We start from the raw sequence: 9784 nt of genomic DNA on the forward strand, positions 1-9784 counted from the left end.
GATAGTGGATTTCTCCCCGGGAGTGGGGAGCGGAGACGTAGGACGGAAGGTCCGAACTCCGTGATCATCTTTGTGTGTTTGTGATTGTCTTGGCGTCTCACTTGTGCTTATTGTTCATATCATTCTTGTCGCCATTATCTATTGTTCACTTTGTCCACTATCTTGTTTATCTTGTTTATGTTTATATCACCCTTAGTTTATATATCCTTGCATATATATTTCATCATATAGGATATATCACTTTGTGTATATTGCATATTCTTGCCCATAATAGATTGTATACCTATCTTGCAAGAATATAGTTTTAATTAGTTTTTAATTGGTATTTAATCGGATTAGATTAGCATAAGACCCTAATCACCCCCCCTCTAGGGTCTAACAATTGGTATCAGAGCTTGGTGCTCTTTGATTTAAGGTCTAATCGCCTTGAGTTAAAGATCCGAGTTATCTTTTTGTGCTAATCTTGTTTTGATTGTATTTGTATCTTGCTTGCATATTTTTACAAATTATGGATATGAATGATGCATCTTGTTTAGGCTATGATTCTAGTATTGCTCCTAAATTCAATGTTTTCCCCTATGCTCAATGGTGCTTTAGATTCAAAATATTTGTTCAATCTAAAAATATCGATTTATGGGAAATCATTGATTGTGCTTATATTGTGCCCACGTTGGAGAAATCCAAGTGGAGCAAACATGATAAAAAGATGTTTATTATGAACAAGCTTATGTTAGAATTTTTATTAAATGCATTTGATTCATTTATGTCTAACAAGCTTGATTCTTTTGATAGCGCTTATACATTATGGAAATTCATAGAAGCGCATCAAGGAGATTTGGAGGCGATCCGACAAGCTTTGGAGGATCCCGCTTCAAGTTCATATGGAGTTTCATGCACACGTGCACTAGGCGATAGTCCTAGTGAGGTTTGCGAGTTCGAACCCGATAATGATTTATCTAGTGATGAACTTGTTTGTGCATCTAAGAAATTATTGCATGCCTACAACAAATTGCATAAAGATTTTAATGATTTAAAATGCAAGCATGATAATTTAGAATCCGTTCATGAGAAGTTAGTATCCAAGTTTGATATCATTGCTAAAGAAAATGAAAATCTTAAAGAAAACAATGATATGTTAAACTTGGAAAATGAAAAATTAACCTCATCAATTTCTAGCTTATCTCATGAGAAAGAAAATGCCATGCTAGAAGTAGAATGCATTAGAAATAAACTAAATTCTTTTGAGAATAATCATACATGCTCTACTTCTATTATCAATGATGTTGTGCATAATGATGATTTGAATCTTGTTAAGGAACGCATATCATGCTTAGATTCAACTTTAAAAACATGCATTGATAACCATAAGAAACTTATGGACATGTGTGCTAAGTCTCATGCTAAAACATCTAAACATCCTATACATCATGCACACATGTATAGCAAAGTCTACAAATGCACAAATTGCGGTCGTAAAGGCCATCTTGCTAGATTTTGTTATGATGCACAAAAACATAAGAATATTAATCCTTCTTGTGCATCTCATCAAGTTTCTTCATCACATGTACACACACATGCACCTATTTCTCATCATAAGCATGCTCATGTGTATCAATGTGATTTTTGTGGACATTTTGGTCATTTGACTAAATTTTGTTTTGATATGAAGAGAGTTTCTCATTTGCAAAACAATTTAAAAGAAAAACCTATTTTTGCAAATGATTTCCGTGCACCGCTACTTGGTCATAACAAATCATTTAACCCTTTTTATGGCACTTATTGTATCCGGAAGGGTCATTTACACAATTTTTGTTTTGACCGTGTTCGTGCACCATATGTGCCCAAGAGGGTTCATAACCATAGGGCTTTGAGCTTCATTGATAGGGGTCATGTCCCTAAATCTTTTGGTACCAAGAATACTTGGGTACCAAAACAAATTTGATTTTAAACCAAGAACTTTAGTGTTTTTTATTTTTTTGTCTTGGTTTTGAAAATTATGTTTTAAGATCTTTTTGTTATGAAAATAATTTTTTTTTATCAAATCGTTTGTTTTCATAATTATTAGTTTTGATTTTGATGAGAGGTTTGTATTTATATAACCCTCCGGGTTTATTGGGTGTTTATTCCCAAATCATGTTTACCGGATGCTTAAATGATTATATGGGTTGGAACAAGCTCAATAGCTTGATATAATTGTTGCCTCTCTTAAAAATTGTGCTTTGATTTGTTGCTTTTGAATTCAATATAATTCACTTATATGATGATATTTATGTGTTTGTGCTAATGGATCATCTATTCGTGCTTTATAATGTATTCTATGAGTGGTTTGATCAAGTTATGTAAAGAAAATTTTTCTTTATTGATCAAACATTGTTTTTGAATATAAACTTTGATTTATGAATTCTTTTGGTTGATTTGTTTTCATTTGAAAACTTTTTACATGATTCTCATGTTCCTCTTCTTTTGATTTCATAAATCTATTTTTATACATGGTTTTTATAATGAGACACTATCTTTATAATGTCATATCATTATGTGTCCTCATTGTATCTTGTTTGTTTGTGAGTAGTGTTTAGCATATTTTTCATCTATGCATGCTCACATATGTTTGCCATGATCTTCATTTCACATATTCTATATGGCATTTTGATAGGGGGAGCAATCCCTATATCTTTTTATGTTTGATACTCACCCGTGCTTATTGATAGGGGGAGCTTTCGCTCTCTTATTCTTTTGTCCCCTTTTTGATGTTGTCAAAGGGGGAGAAATATTGTGAGTATATTCTTTCTTGTTTATATGCATGATATATTATACATTGTATGTTCATTTCCTTTCATGCATATATCCTTTTTGTAAATTGTTTGTCATCATCAAAAAGGGGGAGATTGTTGCCTTCTTGTTTTGATGATGTTTAACAAAGAATTTACCACTAATGTTATTTGTCTAGTATTTATGTTTTCGTATTTATTGTAGACAAACAACGTAGTTGGAGGATGGATGGAATAGAGCTTCAACGATCATATCCAAAGGAGGTTGGCCGAATGTTGGTGAAGCTTATGCAAATTTAAGTTAAAGATCAAGTTCAAGCTTCATCCGCAAGATTACCAAGAAGAGCTTATTGAAGATCAAGATCTAGCTTGGGTAATCTAGTATAGGTTTTATATTATGTGTGTTAAGTACTTTAAGCTCAATCATATACACACATACACGCTTTTGGTTTTGTATATATATAGTTATATATATACATATATGTTTTGGTTTGATAGTTTTCAAGTTTTACTATGAAACAAATGAATAGAATTGGAAAATACTATTTTGTTTATATGCCTATATATGATTTCATCTTTAACAAGCTTATATTTAATGAAATCATATTTAGTGTTTTTGAATATATTGCATAGAATATGCAATTTTGTGAAAATATTGTTTTATTAGTTTATAGACTTCAATATCAGTTCATACATGTTTTACTAAGTCTATAAAAACATTTCACAAAGTTTCAAAAGTTGGTTTATGTCAAAACATCAAAATTCAAGTATCTTATATTTTCATGTTTTGAACTATTTTGTAAAATGATGATATTTTTTATTTGGGAAGTCTTTTTTCGAAACCAGTCATTGTAGCATGTTTATTATCATGTCTACAATCATTCCCCAAAGTTTTACATTTTTTGGAATTTATTTGATATTTTTAAATAGTGTTTTAAAATCAGATAAACAGTTTTCAGATTAACTAAGAGAGTTTTTAATCAAGTTTAATAAAGTTTTTAACAAGGGTTTTAGTTTGGTTTAAGTGTGTTTAAAAAGCTTTTAAGCAAATTGAGAGTTTGTTTTTGTGATTCAATTCTACAAGAGCTTGAGGAGATCATCTATTGGTGTTTGGGCATTCAACTATTCTCCCTCCAACTCTTGATATATTGAGAAGTTTTCTAAACTCTATTTCTAGCTTTTTTATATATTTGATTATCATTGTTATTAAGCTAGAACTACATTGAGTTTAGTTTTGATTTATATCTCTTTGTTCACACACAACCTTTTGAGCTTATTGTATTTACATTCATAGTATAATTTAGGGTTGTGGGTTTGTGACATTGAGAGTGAGCTTAATTGAGTTCTCACCTTGTTTTGAGAACAATCATTTGTCATATTTGTGCTTATTGTGAGAATCACTTTGTAATACACTTGTACACCGAGTGAGGAGTGTGTGGTGAGAGTCGGGGATCGTCCCAAGAGGAGTGGCGTCGGTTGACGTGCCTAGGGAGAGGTTGTAACCGAGCACTTGAGGGAGACACGGCTAGGTCCAACACTTAGTGGGTGTAGAGTGTGATTGCAAGAGTGTGAGTTGTAGAGTTTTCGGTTAGCTAGAAAACCGAGTGTGTAGAAGAAGTTCCGGCTTCCAAACCGGATTGTGTTAGTGGATTTCTCCCCGGGAGTGGGGAGCGGAGACGTAGGACGGAAGGTCCGAACTCCGTGATCATATTGCTTGTTTGAGTGTGCTTTGGCGTTCATTCATATTTATGTTCATATCTTATATCGCCATTGTCATTAGCTCATTATCTATATCATCCACTATCTAGTTCATATTGTTTACCCTTGTGTTAGTTTATATATCCTTGCATATATATTTTATCATATAGGATATATCTTATTATTTACATTGCTTATCCTAGCTTACAAATATTATTGTATTTCATACTTGCTAGGATAAAGTATTAATTATTTTTAATTGGCATTTAAATCGGATTAGATTAGCATAAGACCCTAATCACCCCTCCTCTAGGGTCTAACATTGGACCCCCAGCTCTTTGGCAAAATTGAGTCCAATTATCAGTGCATTGTACTCGGCTACGTTATTAGAGCATGGTTCGGTCAACGAGTATGCTCTAGGTAAGACATGCTTTCCCAGGGAAACTAAAACGACCCCCATTCCTGAGGAGATTTTAGAACATCCGGGTGCACTTGCTACGTTGGTTGATTGGGAAGCCCCATCGAAGTATAATTGCCACACTTGTTGATGTGAGGTGGTATTAACTTCGTGAGCTTCATCTGGCAGATCGTCGTACAACTCGACAACATCTTTCGTAGGGTTTTCCGCCAGAAGATCGCAAATAGCTCTTCCTTTAACTGATTTTTGTTGCTTGAAGTACATGTCATATTGCGATAAGAGTAAAGCCTACCTGGCTAAACGCCAATTCATGGAAGCCGGTTGGGTCATGAATACTCGGACGTGATTTATATTGGAAATGACATAGATTGTCTGTCCAACTAAATAATGTCGCATTTTCCGAATCGCGAATACCAAGGCAATGCATTCTTTCTCAATCATCGGGTAACGAGACTCAACTCCTACCAATGTACGACTCAGATAATACACAGCTTGCTCGTGACCGTTATCGTCGTCTTGTGCAAGTAATGCACTTAACGAATGGTTCGTCGCTTTGACATAAATAAAAAACGGTCTGCCGGATTTCGGTGCAACGAGAATAGGTGGATTCGCTAGATATTTCTTAATATCCTCGAATGCCTTTTGACATGCTTCATCCCAAACGAATGACACGCCTTTCTTCGCGAGCTTAGAGAACGGTTGATATTTTCCAGACAGATTTGATATAAACCGACGGATGTATGCCAATCGACCTTGCAACCCTCTGAGTTCTTTAAGATTTCTCGGGGGTTGTAGCTCATGTATTGCCTTCACCTTATCAGGATCAATATGAATACCTTTTGTGGTGACGACGAATCCAAGAAATTTACCGCTCGACATTCCAAGGAAGGATTTAGTCGGGTTCATTTTCAGCTGATGAGTTCTCATAAGCTCGAACATTGTCTTCAGATCGTTAATGTGGTCGTTTTTATCACGACTCTTAATGACCAGGTCATCGACGTAACATTCGACGGTCTTCCGGAGGTGCTCTTGAAAGTTCTTCGTCATTGCTCGTTGGTATGTAGCGCCGGCATTCTTTAAACCGAATGGCATAACAGTATAACAAAAGACGCCAAGGGGTGTTCTGAATGCCGTATGTTTTTCATCATCCGGGTGCATCTTGATTTGATTATACCCAGAAAATCCATCCATGAATGATATTCTTTCGAACCCGCATGTATTGTCAATGATGACATCCGTAATTGGGAGAGGAAAACCGTCTTTGGGACAGGCCGTATTCAGATCTCTGAAGTCAATACAGATTCTAATTTTTCCGTTCTTTTTAATCTCTGACAAAACCCGAATCAATTAATTTCTTGACTTCAGTTTCTATTGCCTCCATAATCTGCGGACGAAACCGTCTTTATTGTTGTTTGACAGGTTTAACATCCGGTTTAATGTTAAGGCTGTGCATTGCTACGTTTGGATCGAGTCCAGGCATATCTTCGTAATTCCAAGCGAACACGTCGATATACTCTCGAATGAGGGCGATTAGTTCCTCTTTCTCGTCCGGTGGAAGATCACCACTAATAAATATAGGTTTCAGATTACTTTTGTCACCCATATTAACTTGATCTACTTTATCCTCAGTAGGAGGTTCTCTTTGCTCGAATCGATCACCGTATTGGATATTCATGTAATGTGTCCAAGGATCTTCCCAAGTGGGTAACTGATCGTCTTCTTCTGTTATAGAAGGGTCAACCGTTACCATGTTTGACATGTGAGTTTTGAACTTTTCTCCAATGCTCACGTCAGAATCCCAATTTGAAGTATCGGATGAATGTCCGCTCCTATCTATTAATTGGTTAATGATCTGTTGGCCATAATCGTCATCGGATGATGAAGCATAACCCAGACCCCTATTACGACTATAATAATTATCTGGTTTTCCTTTTGGTACATAGGCAGGACGGGGTGGAACCCTAATACCTTGACCAAAATAAAGACCTTCACAGAGTGAGAGGTCATAAAACTATACCGAGAGAAATGTCGCCCGGGTTTTTCTTCATCCGAATTGGTGTCCAAGAAAAGATCAGGAGTTGGGGATGGATCCCTTTTTCCAAAGATTATTTTTTTTCACCCCCTGTCTTTGCGGATAGAATCATAGTTGTTCCGACTGGATTTTGAAGATATTTTATCGTCATGCAAGACGAGCGAAGCGGCATGTGTAGACTAGGATCGTCATACAATTCCTGCATTATATTATCAAGACAAGGTGAATACTCTAAATCATCCTTTCTTATTTCATTGGCAAGTTGCCAGTTACAACTTTCGTCCGACGATTCATCACCGTCAAGATCGATTACAAGAGGTTCAATGTCATTTAGTACAAGACCTTCACTATAATCGAGCCCGGCTTCGGTATCAGCTTCTTCTCCGCTGTCCGTGCCATGGGCTGATGGTTCAGTATCGGACTCAGTACCATAAAGAAGGGAGTCAGTAAAGTAATTTTCTAACCCCTTGAATGGTTGCTTATCCGCAACCACCGTCTTGACCTCCTCATTAGTGTCGACATACTTCAAACACTGATGAATGGTGGAGGGAACTATAAGATTACCGTGGATCCATGGACGACCCAACAGTAAATTATAAGAAGTCTCCGCATCGATCACATAGCAGGTGACTTCAGACTTCAAATCTCCGAGTTGACACTTCACCTGGATTTTTCCTAACGGTCGTGACCCGCTTGTGTTGAAACCATAGATAACCGTTCCTGTAGAGGCTAACTTGTTAGCGGGAATTCCGAGGTGGTACATCAATCGAAGTGGCATGATGCTAACAGCGGAACCCGGATCGACTTGAATCCGGTTGACAACGCTAGAGCCAATATATCCAGTAAAATATAGAGGCCTATCATGCTTCGAATTCCTGACTTGCATATCTTCTTTGGTGAAAGCGATGCAAGGAAATTTGGTGGCTGCCAGATTGCAATGCTGCACTGATGACTCTGGCTTTTCAGGAGTTGGCTTGATCTGAGTGAGGAATACTTCAGAGTCAGCCAAAGCTTCTTGTAAAGCTTCTCTGGTTTCTTTCGAGAGGCGTAACAACTCGTATAGCGTGATCCTTGCTGGGATATTAGCTAACTGAGCCATGACGTCGAAACGGTATGGAGCGTTTGAGCTTTCTGGTTTGTCTCGTCCAATCGGTCGACTAAAACGAGACTGCTTCGGAATTTGAACCTCTTTGTGTTGAGGTTCTTTCTCCTTTTTCTTAACAACTTTCTGAGGTTTTTCGGTTGCTACTGGTGGAGTTATAACTACCCCAAGCTCCGTAAGAGTTTTAGCATTTGGGTCAGAAGTTTCAGGATATTTATAATGGTACTCATTCCCACTTCTTGTAGCGAAAACTTCCTGCTCTTCATCAGAAAGTGGTAAAGCTGCTATCTCCTCACCGTTCTTCTCAGGAATTGCCGAGGCCCCATAACAGGATTTCTCTTTTCCCTTGCCTTTTGACTTCTTCTTCGACGTGGATGTTGTCCACTGTTCATCTTCAAGCAAGTCAGGATGAACCCAAAAGATTTCGCCGTTAGGGGTTGTGTGTGACACCAATCCTTTTTGGCGTTGTCCATGGGGGTCATCGTTGATGGTTTGCATCTTGACTTTTGATACTGGCTCGGCTTGAAACCAGGACAAAGGAACCGATCCGAAACTAATAGAAACTGCATTTGCGCCTACTTTCTTCTCCTTTGGCTTCGGCGTCACAATGCCCACATCAATTAAGGTTTGTATTTTATCTTTTAGGACATAACACGTCTTAGTTGGATGGTGGACCCTTCTGTGATATGCACAGTACTTTGGGTCATTAGTCTTCGTTGCTTCTTCTTGGTTTGTGACCGGAGGAAGCTTAATCTTGTTGTTGTCCAACAATTATTTGAAGATGACCGGAACTTCATCATCTTTGAATGAATATTCTTTCGGGAATCTGGGCTCAGAAGGTTTAAACTGCTTCGGAGGCTGTTGATTCTGATTTGGTGCCAACTGGAAGGATGACTGCTGCGGTTGTTGTTGCGGCGGCTGTTGTGACGTTTGATGTGCGTCCACAGCGGCTACGGACCCTCTTCCTCTACCTCGAGGATTAAAATTTTGTTTCTGATTATTAGCCGGTGGCTGACCTCTCTCGAAATTCCTTCTCTTGAGAAAGCGTTCAGCTTGCTCACCTCTCACCTTCAATTCTTTCCAAGTTTTAGAGGGCACAACCCCCATGACCTCTAATACATCTAGCGACAAGTTATTGTGACATGTTTGCAGAATAAATTCCTCTGTGAGTGGATCTTTGCAGTTCAATGCTTTGTCCCGGAATCGTTTGACAAAAACATCAACCGACTCCCCATCTTTCTGCTTCTCGTCCAACAACGTGCCAATAGAGACCTCTGTGTCGTCGTCGAAGAAATTGGTGAGGAATAGTTCTTCCATATCTTCCCAGCTAGTGATACTCCCTGGTTTAAGGCGTCGGTACCAATCGAAGGCAGGCCCGCGAAGGGTCCCTACGAATGACCGGACCATCAGGGCTTCGTTTCTGGATATTACGCCGAGATGCGACTTGAAATAGATCAAGTGCTGAGTGGGTGAACCCCTTCCATCAAAAGGAGTAAAGTTAATCAAATTAAATTTTGGGGGACAAGGAATCAGGTCCCACTCCCTCGGATACGGGTACGGAATGCCCGTTTTCTTTACTTCTTAGGCCGTCATCAAAGCGTTAACTTTGCTCTCGAGATCATGCATCTTCTTGTCCTCTTCCTCACTCTTCTTCAAGTAGATCTGTGGAGGTTGAGTGGATGGCTTGGTCGGACCGCTTCCGGAATTGTCTTTATCTGGAGGAGGATCGTCAAAGATAGTCTCATCCTCTTCATTACGCCGGCTGG

The sequence above is a fragment of the Asparagus officinalis genome, chromosome 7, assembly GCF_001876935.1.
Source record: "Asparagus officinalis chromosome 7, Aspof.V1, whole genome shotgun sequence".
Lineage (NCBI taxonomy): Eukaryota > Viridiplantae > Streptophyta > Magnoliopsida > Asparagales > Asparagaceae > Asparagus > Asparagus officinalis.